Consider the following 14326-nt stretch of genomic DNA (forward strand, 5'->3'; position numbering starts at 1 on the left):
AAAGACCTGTTTTTAAATCTATACAATACAATGGCTTCTTTTTTGGAAATATTTGTATGCAGCACAAACTGGCCTTGGACCCCTAGTCTTCCTACTTCACCTCCCAAGTGTTCTATCATGCCTGTTTAAATAAAAAGTTACCAATCTTAAACAAAAAGCTCATTGATTAGGACTGAACCGGAACAGTGTTATCTGTCTTGGTTATGTGAGTCTTTGAACTATTATCCACCATGTCAGTAGTTAATATGAATTTGAAGCTTGTATTGGTGTTGCTTGGTTTGTGCTGTGATATTTTACCCAGCGGTTGAGTCTGTAAACTTGTGGTCTTTAGGAAAGGAAGTGCTTCTCTTAGGGACTGTAAGTCAGGAATGTCTGGGCTTCAGGAAGCATCTATTGGGGGGGGGCACCTTTTATTTAAATGATGCACTCATTGCACTTGTCCCTGTTTTCCTTTTTGAATACACCAAAACATCAATCCACATACTAAGTTTCCTTAAACTGCTTTGCCCTTTTGTCAGTAAGAGGCAGCAGTCTGCCAGCCGTAGCATCCAATTAACTATGACGGATGACTTAAAAGAGAGAAACTGTGTGATTTACAAAGAGTATTGGATAAAATGCCTAATTGAAAGGTTGGTTTTCAGTCATAAGGCTTTCTGATGGCTCATGGCTTACCTAGTTAAGTAGCCCACCTAACTGATGTGATGTGAACAAAGCCAGTTGAGCCAGGGAGAGAGAAACAGCTGGGGAAATAATGGCATTGAAGAGGTCCTACCATGCCTTTTAGGTGCCTGTTGTGGGAGGAGTTGGACGTCATCCAGTTGACGTTCCCTGTCACCCATCACCAGGCTGAGACTGGGTCAGAAAGAATACTTAAAAACTGTTCTTCAAATATGGAGGGTGGTTCCGTGTCACTGTTGGGAAGGAGGAAAAGTGGTTGTTGGACTGTTTGATACACGCTCTGTGAGTAGCTACTGTGTTGCTGCCTTGAAGGATTTCCTTTAGTAATCTTGACTGCTCCTGACTTGAGAGTAGACACCAGATCCCCTCAGTACAGTCCTCAGCAGAAGAGCACTAACCTGTCAGCATTGGATGCAGGCGTGCCCGTCCCTTTCTGTGTTCAGAGTCTGGGTTCCATCACATCAGTACCCAGCTGAGACCTCAGTACAGCAGGTAATCATGTTTGTCCCTCAGGGCTCCCCTCACAGTGTCACTGGACCCACTCAGTACCTACACCTGCAGATAAGGTCTCTGTGATGTGACTTTTCTCTGTGTATTAGAATCATTGAGTGGCTAAGAATATTTTCATTAAAAGAAATATATTTAGAACCAAAATGTATTAGCATATATTAATCATGCAAAATAACTGATTTCATCAAGGCATTTTCTCATGATACTTTTGGTACATGGTTGACTCGGTTGTCTCTTGTCAGAGATCTGCCAGCCTGTCCGCTTGGCTACGTCTGATATTAGATGAGGGTATGTCTTAAAAGCATATTTACCTTGAAGTCGAGAGAGTCGTGGAGCAAAAGGAAACAAAAGTTCCTCCAGTCTGAAAGTAACTTGTAATGCTGTTGGGAGAAGTGAACTAGCCATCTCATATGTAAAGCAGGGTTTTCTAAACTGAGGCATTGAGGGTTAGGAATAGGATTCAGCTTAGATAATGGAAGATGAGAGACAAAGAAATACCTTGGAGAGAGCTCCTATGTTTATATTTTTAATGTACAAATGTTTAGTTGAAGGATTTTTTTTAAATATTTCTAAGAAACCATTTTGTGTGCTTGCATAGATTTTTCTTCCTTGACTCTTACCTTCCTAGTGACAATATAAGCAGTTTTGTGGCTGACAGTTGATAAAGTCAGGAATTGGTATTTTTGTGTAAATTCTAGTTCATGTTAATAAAAATTGTGAAGCAGTTGAAATAATTCTGTGAATTGGGAAATACTAGTAATCCTGTGTGACGGTTTTAGTTGTCAAGTTGGTACAGCGTAGGGAATGGCCTGGGCACCTCAGCAAAGGCTTGTGTGTGTTGGGTTGGCTGGTGGGCGCAGCTCGGGGGGATTGTCATGGTTTACTGATGTGGGAAGACCCAATCTGAAAGTGGACTTCAAGGTTCCCTGGCGTGGGGCTGTGGACTGTGGAGAAGTGATAAATTTGCCTAAGATAACTTCTCAATGTAACTAATATTTATGTAATATTTAATATTTAACTAGTATAAGCAATTTCCACTGCTTATGTTTTCATAGCCAAATCATGTTCAGAATTAAGCATATGCAGTGATTTTACTTTTTCCTACACATTTTGTTTTCTTTGTAGTGAACAGTGGTGTGCTGGCTTTCATTTCTGAATACCAGTCATGACTCCATGTGCACATTAGCTGACTGTCAGTGGGGTCTGTCCCGTCTTGAATATCGGTCATCCCCCTTCTGTTGGGTCCCTTGTCCTGAAGCTTTGCCCATTTCCCCTCTTATTTGGAATTGTTACCTTTGAGGCATTAACTTTTTTTTTCTTTTAACTTGTGGTTCTTTCTCTCTCGTCCATATCTTTTAAACCTGGATCTTCTAACTTTGTCTTCTTTTACTGAAGTGCCTTGGTTTATGACTTTGTAGCCGTGTCCTCACCTGGGAAGTACCTGCCTCACTCCTGACCTTGTTTTGTTCCTCACACCTGAATAGGAAGCACATGTGTTACCAGAGTCTGTGGGCCAGAGGGCATGAGAGCACAGGAGAAACCAGATGCCTGTTATGCTCCTGAGTTTCTCCCTACACGGAGAATCATCTGCACCCTGTCCTCATGGAGTTGAGGAGGTGGCTGGCTGGTGCTGGGTTCTGTTCCTCTGATTGGGAATGTTTCTCTCTTGCTTAGTGTGGTCCTGTCTGCATGGGATTCCAGAGGCTGTTGACATTTTGTCGTTGGTGACCCTTTTGTGTTGCAGGTGTGGCTTCATTCTTTGAGTCCATTTTCAAGGACTTCCATGGTTTCAATTTATTGTTACTTCTGTTGAGAATGAGGACCAGCTTTTAGAGAACTACTAGTTAGTGTTCTGTGAGATCACTCACTGTAAGTTTTTCTTATTCTTTCCTCATGATAAGACTGGGTTATGGCTAAGGAAGACCACGGAGGGTAAAGTAACATGTGACTTAATGATGATGGCCACGGCCCTGATCACCAGGATGAGGTGGTGTGTTTCCAATAGTTCTCTACTAAAAATCTAATCTGTATTCTTTTATATATCAGTTTGTAGGGAGGTAGGGGGTGGATGATGGTGCGTGTGGGTTGGCACCCTGAGGGGGGCTTCCCCTTCTAAGATTTTGGTGGCTGAGAGAAGGTCTTTGGGAGAATCAAATAATACTTGATGGCAGGGGCATTGTTCTGTTTGGGGATATAGGTATAGATACGGGGGATGCTGTCATAGGGTATAAGGAAGCAGGGGCATGGTTCTGTTTGGGGATATAGGTATAGATACGGGGGATGCTGTCCTAGGGTGTAAGGAAGCAGGGGCATGGTTCTGTTTGGGGATATAAGTGTAGATACGGGGGATGCTGTCCTAGGGTGTAAGGAAGCAGCAGCTCTTTTTGCATCTTCTCTGCATATTGAAAATGGAGTATTGGTACCCCATTAGAGATGACATGTAACACTATTAATGTAAGCCTCTACTATATACCAAATTACTTATAGTTTTAGTAGTTTTTAGTATTATCCTTTATTATATGTGTAGTGTAAGGAAACTGTTGGTTCTACTAATGAAAATGCAGCTACGAAGGAGGATGATTAAGAACACAACCGAAGGAATAAAGACTGTTGTGGCTTTCACTGGTGCATGTGTGTACACGTGTGTGTGCATGTGTCTGTGTGTGTGTGTTTGCGTGTGTGTGTTTGTGTGTGTGTGTTTGCATGTGTGTGTCTGTGTGCATGTGTGTTTGTGTGTGTGTCTGTGTGCATGTGTGTCTGTGTGTGTTTGCGTGTGTGTGTGTGTGTTTGTGTGTGTGTTTGCATGTGTGTGTCTGTGTGCATGTGTGTTTGTGTGTGTGTTTGCGTGTGTGTGTGTGTGCATGTGTGTTTGTGTGTGTGTCTGCGTGCATGTGTGTCTGTTTGTGTGTTTGCGTGTGTGTGTCTGTGTGTGTTTGCGTGTGTGTGTGTGTGTGTGTGTGTGTGTGTGGTGAGTGTATGCTAGTGCAGGCAAGCACTCTACAGAGTGACATACTTAGCCACTTCTCCTTTGCTCATGTTATTGGCATTATATACGTTTCAATTATCCTTTTGTACTGGAAAACACCTCTTCCAGTAAATTATTCTTTTAATGTTAAATGTAGAGTATTTTTTCACCCTTCAAAGTAGATTAAGGTTTTACAAATAGCTTAAAAAGTGATTCAGTGCAATATCTGATGATGAACCATGCATTTAAGAGAAACGAACTAACTTTTGGCTTCTAAGATTACAGCTGTTGAAAGACCACTCTTAGGACGTGGGTGGCTCATGGCTTACAGCTCACTGCCCTTTTCAGAGCACGGTGAAGCATGTTAGGTTCCCAGTATTCATGACAGATGGTGCACCGTACCTGTACCTCCAGCTGTAGAGGAATCCAGTGCCTCCGGCCTCCACAATACCTGTTAAAAATAAATAAGAAAATTCATCCCGAGGAAAGAGGAACTGATAATGTGCTGGGTGTTGATATCTTGATTTATCAGGGCCTTAAGAGGTGACTCACACATAGCCTTCATGTTAAATGGTTTTTGCAGAGATTCGAGTGTAATTAGAAAGTGTTGCTTGACAAGTTGGAAGAGGGGAACAGGGTGGGGAAGTGCCCCCACCTGCCTGAGCACAGGCCGGGGAGAGCTCAGGCTGTTAGCTTCACTTTTACAGCCATTTCATATAGCTTTAGGCTCTTCTGACCCAATTCAGTCCCGTCCTGCCTCTTTGTAGCTGGATTGTGAATTAGACCTATCCTGTTGAGCAATGAGCCAAAGAGTGGGATTCAGTTGGTGGAGCTCTTTGGAATGGGAAACTGATTTACAAAGCTAAAACAGACTCAGAACTGTTGATGGCAATGAGAATTTAGATGTAGTCCTTTGTGTGTTTTCCTGTGTCCCTCTCTAAATAGTGAGCTCCTTCATGGCAGAGCTCCTATGACAGTCTGGTTAAGCCCTGACTGTGCATTGCTTAGTCTTTGTCTGCTAGTAGTGTCTGGGTACCACCTCATGGATACTGACGACCACAGTCCTACCTGATAGGAGCCCTAATGAAGCTCAGGTCAAAGTTGAGACTAAGAATGCTTATGTGCTGCAGGTCCATAGCAAGTGAGAGAGCTGTGATGTAAGACCCAGCCTACATTTCTAATCCTAGTCAGAACAGTCAGAAACAAGGTAAATATCGTTCGTGTGTATTGGTGGTTCTTGTGTTGGGTGTAATGGCTACAACTGTAAAACCAGTAGTGGATAGACTGGAAGGAACATCATGAGTTTGAGGCCAGCCTAGGCTACTTAGTAGATCCTGCCAAGGCTGAAATAAGAAAGCTTGTCAGACCTAACCAATCATCAAGACAAACAGGACTAACTAAATACACAGAAGAACAGTGATGGTGATGCCAGACCTAACCAACCATCAAAACAAACTAACTAAATACACAGTTGAAGAGTAATGGTGATGACCACCTAGGGGCAGGCTTGCTGCTAGAAGACTTGAAAAAGTAACCAGAATTGTTTTTGTTTTGTTACAATTTAGGAGAGGGTGCTGCTGACATCTAGTGGTTGGAGGCTAGGGACACTGAATGTCTTTTCATTCCCAAAGAATTATCCCAAATGAAGTATGCTAAGACTGGAAAACCCAGATTTAAACAATAGATTAAAAGTTAGAAAGCCAATCAGCATTCCTGTGGCCTGGCCCCCACTAACCCCACCCCCACCGTGCTGTTCTCCTGTTCTCCAGCTGTTTCTTCGTGCAGCTCAGGGCATGCAGGGCACGTGTGAGACAATCTAACTGATGCTAACCACCAATTCTCTTGGCAAATTGACTCTGTGTTTAAAAGCTTACCTAGAAGTCAGCAAAGAGAAAAGGCAAGTTTTATGTTTCAGATGTTCTAATGTTACAGCCCCTTCTACAATGTGGGGAGCAGAATCAGGTGATAGCATGGTTCCTGGCCTGTAGGAGGAAATATTTGGTTAGTGAATATTGTATTTCCATGCCCACATCTTTGAGGGATAGGTTTGCACGGTGTGCCTCCTGTGCTACTTTAGGAACTGTTGTCCTGTGTGAAGGCCAGACTGAGAACATGTGGTGGGTGGCTATCTCCCCAGCCATAAATAAATTGTTCTTTTGATGACTTGTAATTCTTTTTATATTCTGGATATTAAACTCTCATCAAAGACTATAAGTGTTTTCTTATATTCTTAGGTTGTCTTTTCATAATGCCCCTTGATATAAAATATGCTTTCAGTTTTAAAAAGAGCACTATCGGCATATTTTATTCATGTTCGTTCATGTCATTGCAAAGATGATTTGGCAAGAGAGGCCAGAAGAGAGCATCTGAGCTGAAGCTACTGCATTTGTGAGCTGCCATGTGGGAGTTAGAAACCAAATCTGGCTCTCTGGAAGAGTAGCCAGTGCCCTTAACCACTGAACCATTATTCTAGCTCCTCTGATATCTCGTTGAAATCTGTGAGGATTCAAGGAGTAAGCAAATGTAACTTTCATCCAAATTCTAAGGATCAAAGATGAAGGCATACAAAGGACTAACTCCAGGAAATGATTATAATGAATAAATTATTATAGATAAATAATGCTAGGCAGGGAGCTGGTTAAGAGCATGTGCTGCTCCAGAGGACCTGGGTGCAACTCTCAGCACTCACATCGCTACTTACAACGGTCTATAGCTCTTAGTCCAGGGATCCAGTGTCCTCAGCTGCCTTCTGTAGGCACCAAGCACACATTCCACACACATACCTACAAGCAAAGCACTAAAATATAGAGTTTCCATTGCTGTGAGGAAACACCGTGACCAAGGTAACTCTTTTTTTTTTTTTCTTTTCTTTTTTTTTTGGAGCTGGGGACCGAACCCAGGGCCTTGCGCTTCCTAGGCAAGCGCTCTACCACTGAGCTAAATCCCCAACCCCCCAGGGTAACTCTTATAATGGACAGCATTTAACTGGGGCTGGCTCACAGGCTCCGAGGTTCAGTCCATCATCATGGTGGGAAGAATAACAGAGTCCAGGCAGACATGGTGCTAGAGAAGGAGTTGAGAGTTCTACCTCTTTGTTCCGAAGGCAAACAGGAGAAAGATCTCTCCTTCCAGGCAGCTAGGAGGAGAGTTTCAAAGCCCACCCCCCACAGTGACCCCTTCCTCTACTTCAATAAGGCCACACCTAATAGTGCCCCTCTGGGCTGAGCATATTCACACCCACCACTATTACTCCTACAATGATGCCAGGCAGCTCGCTTGGCTTTGCCCGGAGACTGCCGAAGTTAGTGCTAGGGCTTGAGGTCATTTAAAACTAAGACTGCTACCCGACTGTTTACTCAGCCTGTCTGTTTAACCTGCCTTTAAGAAAACACCGTGAAACCATCCTTGCCTTAGATTTTCCTTGTAAATAAGGTTTACAACCTAAGCTAACTTACTGCTGTGATCCTGCCCCTGACCCAGGAGTGTGTTTTAATAATCACTTGCTTGTTAAGGTTTCTATAAAGCATTCCTCATTCCTTCCCCAGGTGATGCTTTCTTTGCTGATCAATAAATACAAAGCAGAAGCCCCTTTTTTTTTTCTGGAGCTGGGGACCAAACCCAGGGCCTTGCGCTTGCTAGGCAAGCGCTGTACCACTGAGCTAAATCCCCTGCCCCAGAAGCCTTTGTTAGGGAGGACAGAAGACACAGGAGAGCACGGTAGAGGATTGTCTGGCTTGCTCAGATTACACCGAGGAGAGGATGGCTCCTACCAGGGACACTGGTGCACCGGGGACTGGAGTTATTGTTAATGCATTCAAACTGCTATGCCAGGATTGTTTTCAGTGATGTATACACACACATGAGCTTGCGTCACACATATACATACAGTGTTACATGCTCTGTTTTTCACAAACATTTAGCTTAACCTCCTCTTTATAGTCTTTCACATTAAGAAGTATTAAAATTGGGGTTGGGGATTTAGCTCAGTGGTAGAGCACTTGCCTAGGAAGCACAAGGCCCTGGGTTCAGTCCCCAGCTTTGAAAAAAAGAAAAAGAAAAAAAAGAAGTATTAAAAATTTTCTGGAAAACAGACTTAGGTTGTTCAGAAGTCTGGTAATTTTTATACAAATCTATCTTCCATTTCTAGAGACTCAATATAACCTGTTTTGAAGAAGAAGAGTAAAGTGTCACACTTGTTCTGTTTCAGTGCAGTTCTTCCTTAGAAGGGGACGTTTCTGTTATGCCTTTTGCTTTCTGGATCTTGTTTGTTTGCTGACAGTGATGTGCTAAACTTCAGATATTACCTGCCTTTCACCTTTAGGAATTGAAAGGCTAACTGAGTGCCTTATTACTACTTCATTAAAGCATGCAGCTATGCATACCACCTGGATTTAATTTGTCTTCATATGTATAATTATTGTCTGCCGTATATAAAATTAAGTATTAAAGCCAAGCACCTCAAGGCAGGAGCATTGACAGTTTCAGCTAACTGGGCTGTACTGTAAGACCTTGTGTCAAGGGATAAAACCTTAAGTATTAAAGCTATAATTTTTCTCTTACATATCTTAGACAGTGATTTATTTGTGTGTGTGTGTGTGTGTGTGTGTGTGTGTGTGTGTGTGTGTGTTGTTTGATTCTTGGGTTTTACGATGTCGGGAATGAATACAAAGTCCCCTGTATCCCAGGCAAATACTGTGTTCCTAAACGTTATCCTCAGTACTCTCAGACAAACTCAATTGAAACAGATTCAACTTTCGAAAAAGAAAAAAATCAGAGTTCTGATTATTTTCTTCTAAATTTCACTGATTATATACAGTCATTACACGGTAGCAGACTTGAACATGGTGTTGGAATTGTCAAACAAGCTGGACATGGTAGTGCACAGCAATGCTACCAGCACTCAGGATGTTGAGACAGGAGGATCTGGAGGAATTTGAAGCCAACCAGGCTGCTTGAAATCCTTTCTCAGCAAACTGAAAACAGAAAAAATACAAACATGATACAAGTAGCTATCTCTTTGCCATCTTTTCTGCTATTTATTCCCTGAAGCTGCATGCAGGAATATGAAATGGGAGGTAGTGAGGTACTGATAATGGGGTGCAGTTAGAGGTCCGATGTCTTGGAAGCTTGAACAGGAAAGTAGCAAAAGGGACTGAGTGCAGAACAAACTAGGGTTTCAGATAGCGATCAGTAACTGTGTTGCCATAAAGGAGGGCGTTTCCTGGCAGCACTCCTGACAAGTCTATTAATACAATGAGGAGAAAACTGTTGATTAACTGTGGGCACTGTGGTTAAAAGCAGCCGCTCCAGAGCCAGTGGGACTTTTTATCCCGGGCCCCTACTTCACCATCCGTAACTGGCTCCAACAGTCTCTCACTGATAGTACTATGTCGTGTTTACTAGTTGTTTGTACCCTTCACACATTTATGTTTTGAATTGTTACTGTGTTAGGTGTTATAATAAACTATATCTGAAAGAACTATTACACTTTCAGGAGAAACCACAACCTGAAAGATTATTAATGGAATTTCCACTTTCTAAGTTGTTAGTCAACACTACAGCAGCAATCCATTTCCATAGATGGAAAAAGGCCACAGGGAGGAGGGCCCCTGCTAACTACTAACATTTCTTAAATTTTAAAAAAAATTGTTGAAAATAATGAAAAAGGTTATAGTAACAAAATAATCCATTACCAGTTTTTCAGGATCCGGAGGATCTTGAGGTGGAGTTGTTGTGGAGGACCAGTCCTCTCAGGAGTCCAGGGGTGTGAGGTAGGCTGACCCTTCCTCTCAGGAGTCCGGGGGTGTGAGGTAGGCTGACCCTTCCTCTCAGGAGTCTGGGGGTGTGAGGTGGACTGACCCTTCCTCTCAGGAGTCCGGGGGTGTGAGGTAGGCTGACCCTTCCTCTCAGGAGTCCGGGGGTGTGAGGTGGACTGACCCTTCCTCTCAGGAGTCCGGGGGTGTGAGGTAGGCTGACCCTTCCTCTCAGGAGTCCGGGGGTGTGAGGTGGACTGACCCTTCCTCTCAGGAGTCCGGGGGTGTGAGGTGGACTGACCCTTCCTCTCAGGAGTGCAGGGGTGTGAGGTGGACTGACCCTTCCTCTCAGGAGTGCAGGGGTGTGAGGTGGACTGACCCTTCCTCTCAGGAGTGCGGGGGTGTGAGGTGGACACTCCCACTATTTGTTGCTGGGGTTTGTTGTTGTTGTAGTTTTGTTTTGGTTTTTTGTTTGTTTGTTTGTTTTGGCAAGTTTTCAGTCATTTCAATTTTGATGTTTGGGGAGTAAACCTAACACTATTTCCTCCTGCTATGGCTTCAATACTATTATCTCTAGAAAATAATTTACTTCTGGAAAGAGTAGAGCCACCACATTTTTAAAATTACTATTCTAGAGTTTGATGAGACTTTTAATATTTCAACATTTCTTTTTCTTTAGCCTTCTCTTACTGTGATCCAGGCTGGCCTATAACTGAAGATGCCCTTGCCTCAGCCTCCCACATGCTGGGATGAAGGGCTATACCATCTCTCTGCTTCTGTAGTACTTCTTTGTGAAGTAAGGTGACATGGCCTACTTAGCATGCCATCCCTGTGCACCACTGCTCAGTGAGATGAGGTGGAGTTAAAGGACGTTGACACAAGTTTGTATAGTTAGATAAGTGGTGCACCTTAGACAGAGGATACGCTACACACCTCTGCTTGGGCTGGGCAGAAGCCTTCTTCACTTTTGGCTTTACCTTGTGGTAGTATTGCCCATACACTGTAGCCAGAGACCATAGTTCTGGCCCTTAATTGGACTGCCCAGCTTGTCCCTCTTATTGGGCAGATGGGCTTGACTGCTGTAGCCAGGCAGCTCCTCAAAATGCAGGGAAAGTGTGACATAGCTCAAGAAGGGGTAGACTTCAGAGGGATGCTTGCTCCAAAGTTTTTAAACTAAGGTGTGTATATCCAGTTTTCTAAGAATATCCCAAGCCACAGGAGAAATACAATTTGTTAATCCTTGCATTTAATAGATGAAAATATTGAGAAACCACTTTTTAAATTAACCAATAGATATCAAAACAAAATGTGAAATGTTCTGTTTTGTTTTTGCCAGACAGGCATTAAACCAGGACCACACCATGGCTACCACTGAGCCACCTCCTCAGCCTAAAATGCGTTACCTTATAATAAATGAGGAGTCTTGACAGAACTAATATTTTAGAAAGTCCCTTTAGTAGTTCTCCAGGTATTTAGTTTCTTGGGCAGGAATCTAATTCTTTCTCCTATAAAGTTTACTCCAACACAGTAGGAACCAGAGAGAGAGAGCTGTAAAAGGACCGAAAGGCAGAGCCTCTGGCTTTTGTGTTGTGTTTTGAGTCATTCATAGTTGATGCTGCAGTGTTAGTAAGGAGTGAGAGAGGAGGAAACACTGGAACACGAAGTGGGAACTTCTGGTTTCTTTGCATCTCATTATTCATTCATAGTTGATGCTGCAGTGTTAGTAAGGAGTGAGAGAGGAGCAAACACTGGGACTCGAGTGGGAACTTCTGGTTTCCTTGGAGAGTCGGTTATGCACATGATGTTTTGTGACACATACACAGGTGGAAGGGTGCTTTGCTAGAGCAGACGTGCAAAAGGACCTGTGATGAAGGAATATAGATGGGACCCCACAGACAGTGGGAGATGAGCACTGAACATCGGTTTGGTTTCCTGCAGCTTTTTATTCTTCACTAACGACGTGCCGTGCATGTATTGGTTTGCTTTACATAGCATTGTTGAGTTCAACTTGTTCTCTCAACAGCCATTGAGAGAAACTCGCCTAAAAACTTCTCATGAGGTTCCTGTGGCAGCTTGTCGCCTCAACAGCCTCACCTCAGCTTGGTTGTCGAGCCTTGCAGTTTATTCAGGATTGAACTACAGCTGCTGGTTCATGCCTGGTGTCGCCTGTTGAAAGGCCTGGACTCAGCTGCCGGTTCGTGTGTGGTGTCCGTCTGCCTGGAGGACTGGTCTGCAGCTGCTGAGTCATACTTAGTGTTTACTGTGGGACTGAACTGCTGCCAAAGGAGATTGAGCTCACAGTCTAAGAACTATTGCTGAACAAGTCCACTTCCCCACATCCTAATTACTTCTCTTCTACTATCTCTGCTGGCTGGTGAGCTAGAGGAGAGGTCGAACCCTTATTAAAAGTAGGTTGCAAAAAATTATGCCTACAGGAACTTGAGCAAGCTCTGCAGCTATTACATGCTAAGCGCTTGTGTGACCAGGGTTGGCTACACAGAGAGTGGTAGCAAGAGCAATTTCCCCTTGTTCTTAAATAAAACATTACAGTCCCTTTGGCTTGTTTTAACTTTAAATAGTGAATTGTAGCTAATTACAGATAACAGGAAGAAACTGTGTACTTCAGTGTAGCTGATCTCTTCAGAACAGGGTGTCCTTATTTCAGGTGAATGTGATTCTCCTCATGTAGGTCACTTTGTCATGAGTGGTCTTGAAACTATGGAATTATTAGAAATTATGGATTTCTTTTAAGGTAGGGTGTCACTTTGTAGTTCAGACTAGCATCACATTCACAGCAATCCTTCCTCCAGCCTCCTCTGAACTTGTGCTGTGTATCACCACATTTAGCTTGGGATTGTGGAAATCTTTGTAATTGCCATTTAAAAGTAATGATTTTTTTTATTAATCAAAATGACATATTCTTAATTTTCTTACTAATACATTGTTATTCCTCAGTCTGAACACAGGAGGGAGTTTCATTTATTTTATGTTTTTGAGTTGAAAGGAAGAATGACGGGCTGGAGACATGGCTCAGCGGTTAAGAGCACTGACTGCTCTTCCAGAGGTCCTGAGTTCAATTCCCAGCAACCAATCTCTGATCTCAAGCTGGCTGCCAGGTGGAAAGGTGTGCAGACAGTCATGCCTACAATCACCTCAGAGAAGTATCGGCATCAAGTGGAATGGGCCATGGATTCCATGCGTACACAGGACCAGGATGAGAGCACTGTGTAGAAGATAATTCATGGCATGACCACTGAACTCTGAGGTCTACTTCTCCCTGGAAGGCAGAGTGGGAAATTACAAACTTTTTGTGACACTGGAGGGTACAGAACAGTAATATAGCCTGCAGGGTCTCAACACATACTTAGACTGCCTGCAGGAGGGGTCTGGCCAAGCCACACTCCTTGTGTCTCAATGGGCATGAGGCAGAGGATACCACAGTTCTGCCCCAGGGCAACCTTTGACTAGAAGGCAGCAGCCAGGCAGTAGATGAAACAAGGGCTGCTGACGAATATGTGTTCATAGAGGAGAAGGAAAAAAAGAAGAGGAGGAGGAGGAGGAAGAGAGAAATAGGAGTAAGAGGAACAGAAGAAGGTAGTGATCTTAGATGGAAAATTGCTGCAAAGAGAGACTGGTGTGCAGAATAAGACCATACATGTTCTTTGAAGATCTGCAGGTTAGCCTAGAAAAGGCTTTTTTTCTTGGTGTATGCCCTGTAATGTTTAAGTATTTACTATGAGAAGGAGCCTTTAACAGTAATGAAGCTCTGGCAAGTCTTCACTATAGTCTAGCCCACCTTCAGGACTTACCTACATGGACTACCACTGCTTCTGAAAGGTGGGTGCCCAAAGTGGGGCTCAAGTATAGAACAGATCTGCTGCTGTATCAGAAAGGACCTCCATTTTATCATGCCCGCTATTCTGTCATCACTGAACTCAGAGGTGACAGCTTTATGAGGTTCTCTCCATGGGGTTTTCAGCTGGAGGAAGTCATTCTCCACTTTGAGCAGAATCTCAGGGAACATCTCTAAGGAGCTGATGCTATGTTACGTGATTGAGCCCTCTACCATGAATAACAAAGACTTGGAAACCCCAGAATGCATGAAGAGGATCCAAGTTCAGGATGATTCTTAGCTGACTGATGGGTTTCTTCACCACAGAGAAGTGACCAAGATGAGGTTTGACTTTTCAACTTGAGAGTTCACAGTTTACTAGCAACTCTGACTGTGTGGCTTTAGTCTGCCCCAAAGGAACATCACATTTGGGGATCACAGGTCCCCATGTTCTGTTGCTTTAAATGTGGAAAATCTACTCCTGTGGCTTAGCTCACCCAAGGACTTCAACCAATATTCTCAATAGTTGAAAATCCATTGAAGGTCTGGAAGTCTTGAAATCCTGAGTGATTGATGCATTCTCAGTGA

General features: G+C 43.4%; 1 protein-coding gene and 2 pseudogenes across 6 annotated transcripts in view; all 3 read left to right on the forward strand.

Moving 5' to 3' along the window:
* The window catches only part of Lpin2 (lipin 2), a 74292-nt gene that overhangs the window by 6124 nt on the left and 53842 nt on the right, over positions 1-14326 (forward strand). For 2 of the 6 annotated variants that reach the window (NM_001437703.1, XM_087566552.1), the window contains 1 exon segment: positions 9850-9924. The gene's annotated coding sequence lies outside the window, so the exon portion shown is untranslated. 6 annotated transcript variants of the gene reach the window in all.
* LOC148003908 (tRNA-splicing endonuclease subunit Sen2 pseudogene) lies at positions 12841-13504 on the forward strand (annotated as a pseudogene).
* Positions 13514-14185, forward strand: LOC148003909 (tRNA-splicing endonuclease subunit Sen2 pseudogene; annotated as a pseudogene).

The sequence above is a fragment of the Rattus norvegicus genome, chromosome 9, assembly GCF_021556685.1.
Source record: "Rattus norvegicus strain SHRSP/BbbUtx chromosome 9, alternate assembly SHRSP_T2T, whole genome shotgun sequence".
Taxonomy (NCBI): Eukaryota; Metazoa; Chordata; class Mammalia; order Rodentia; family Muridae; genus Rattus; species Rattus norvegicus.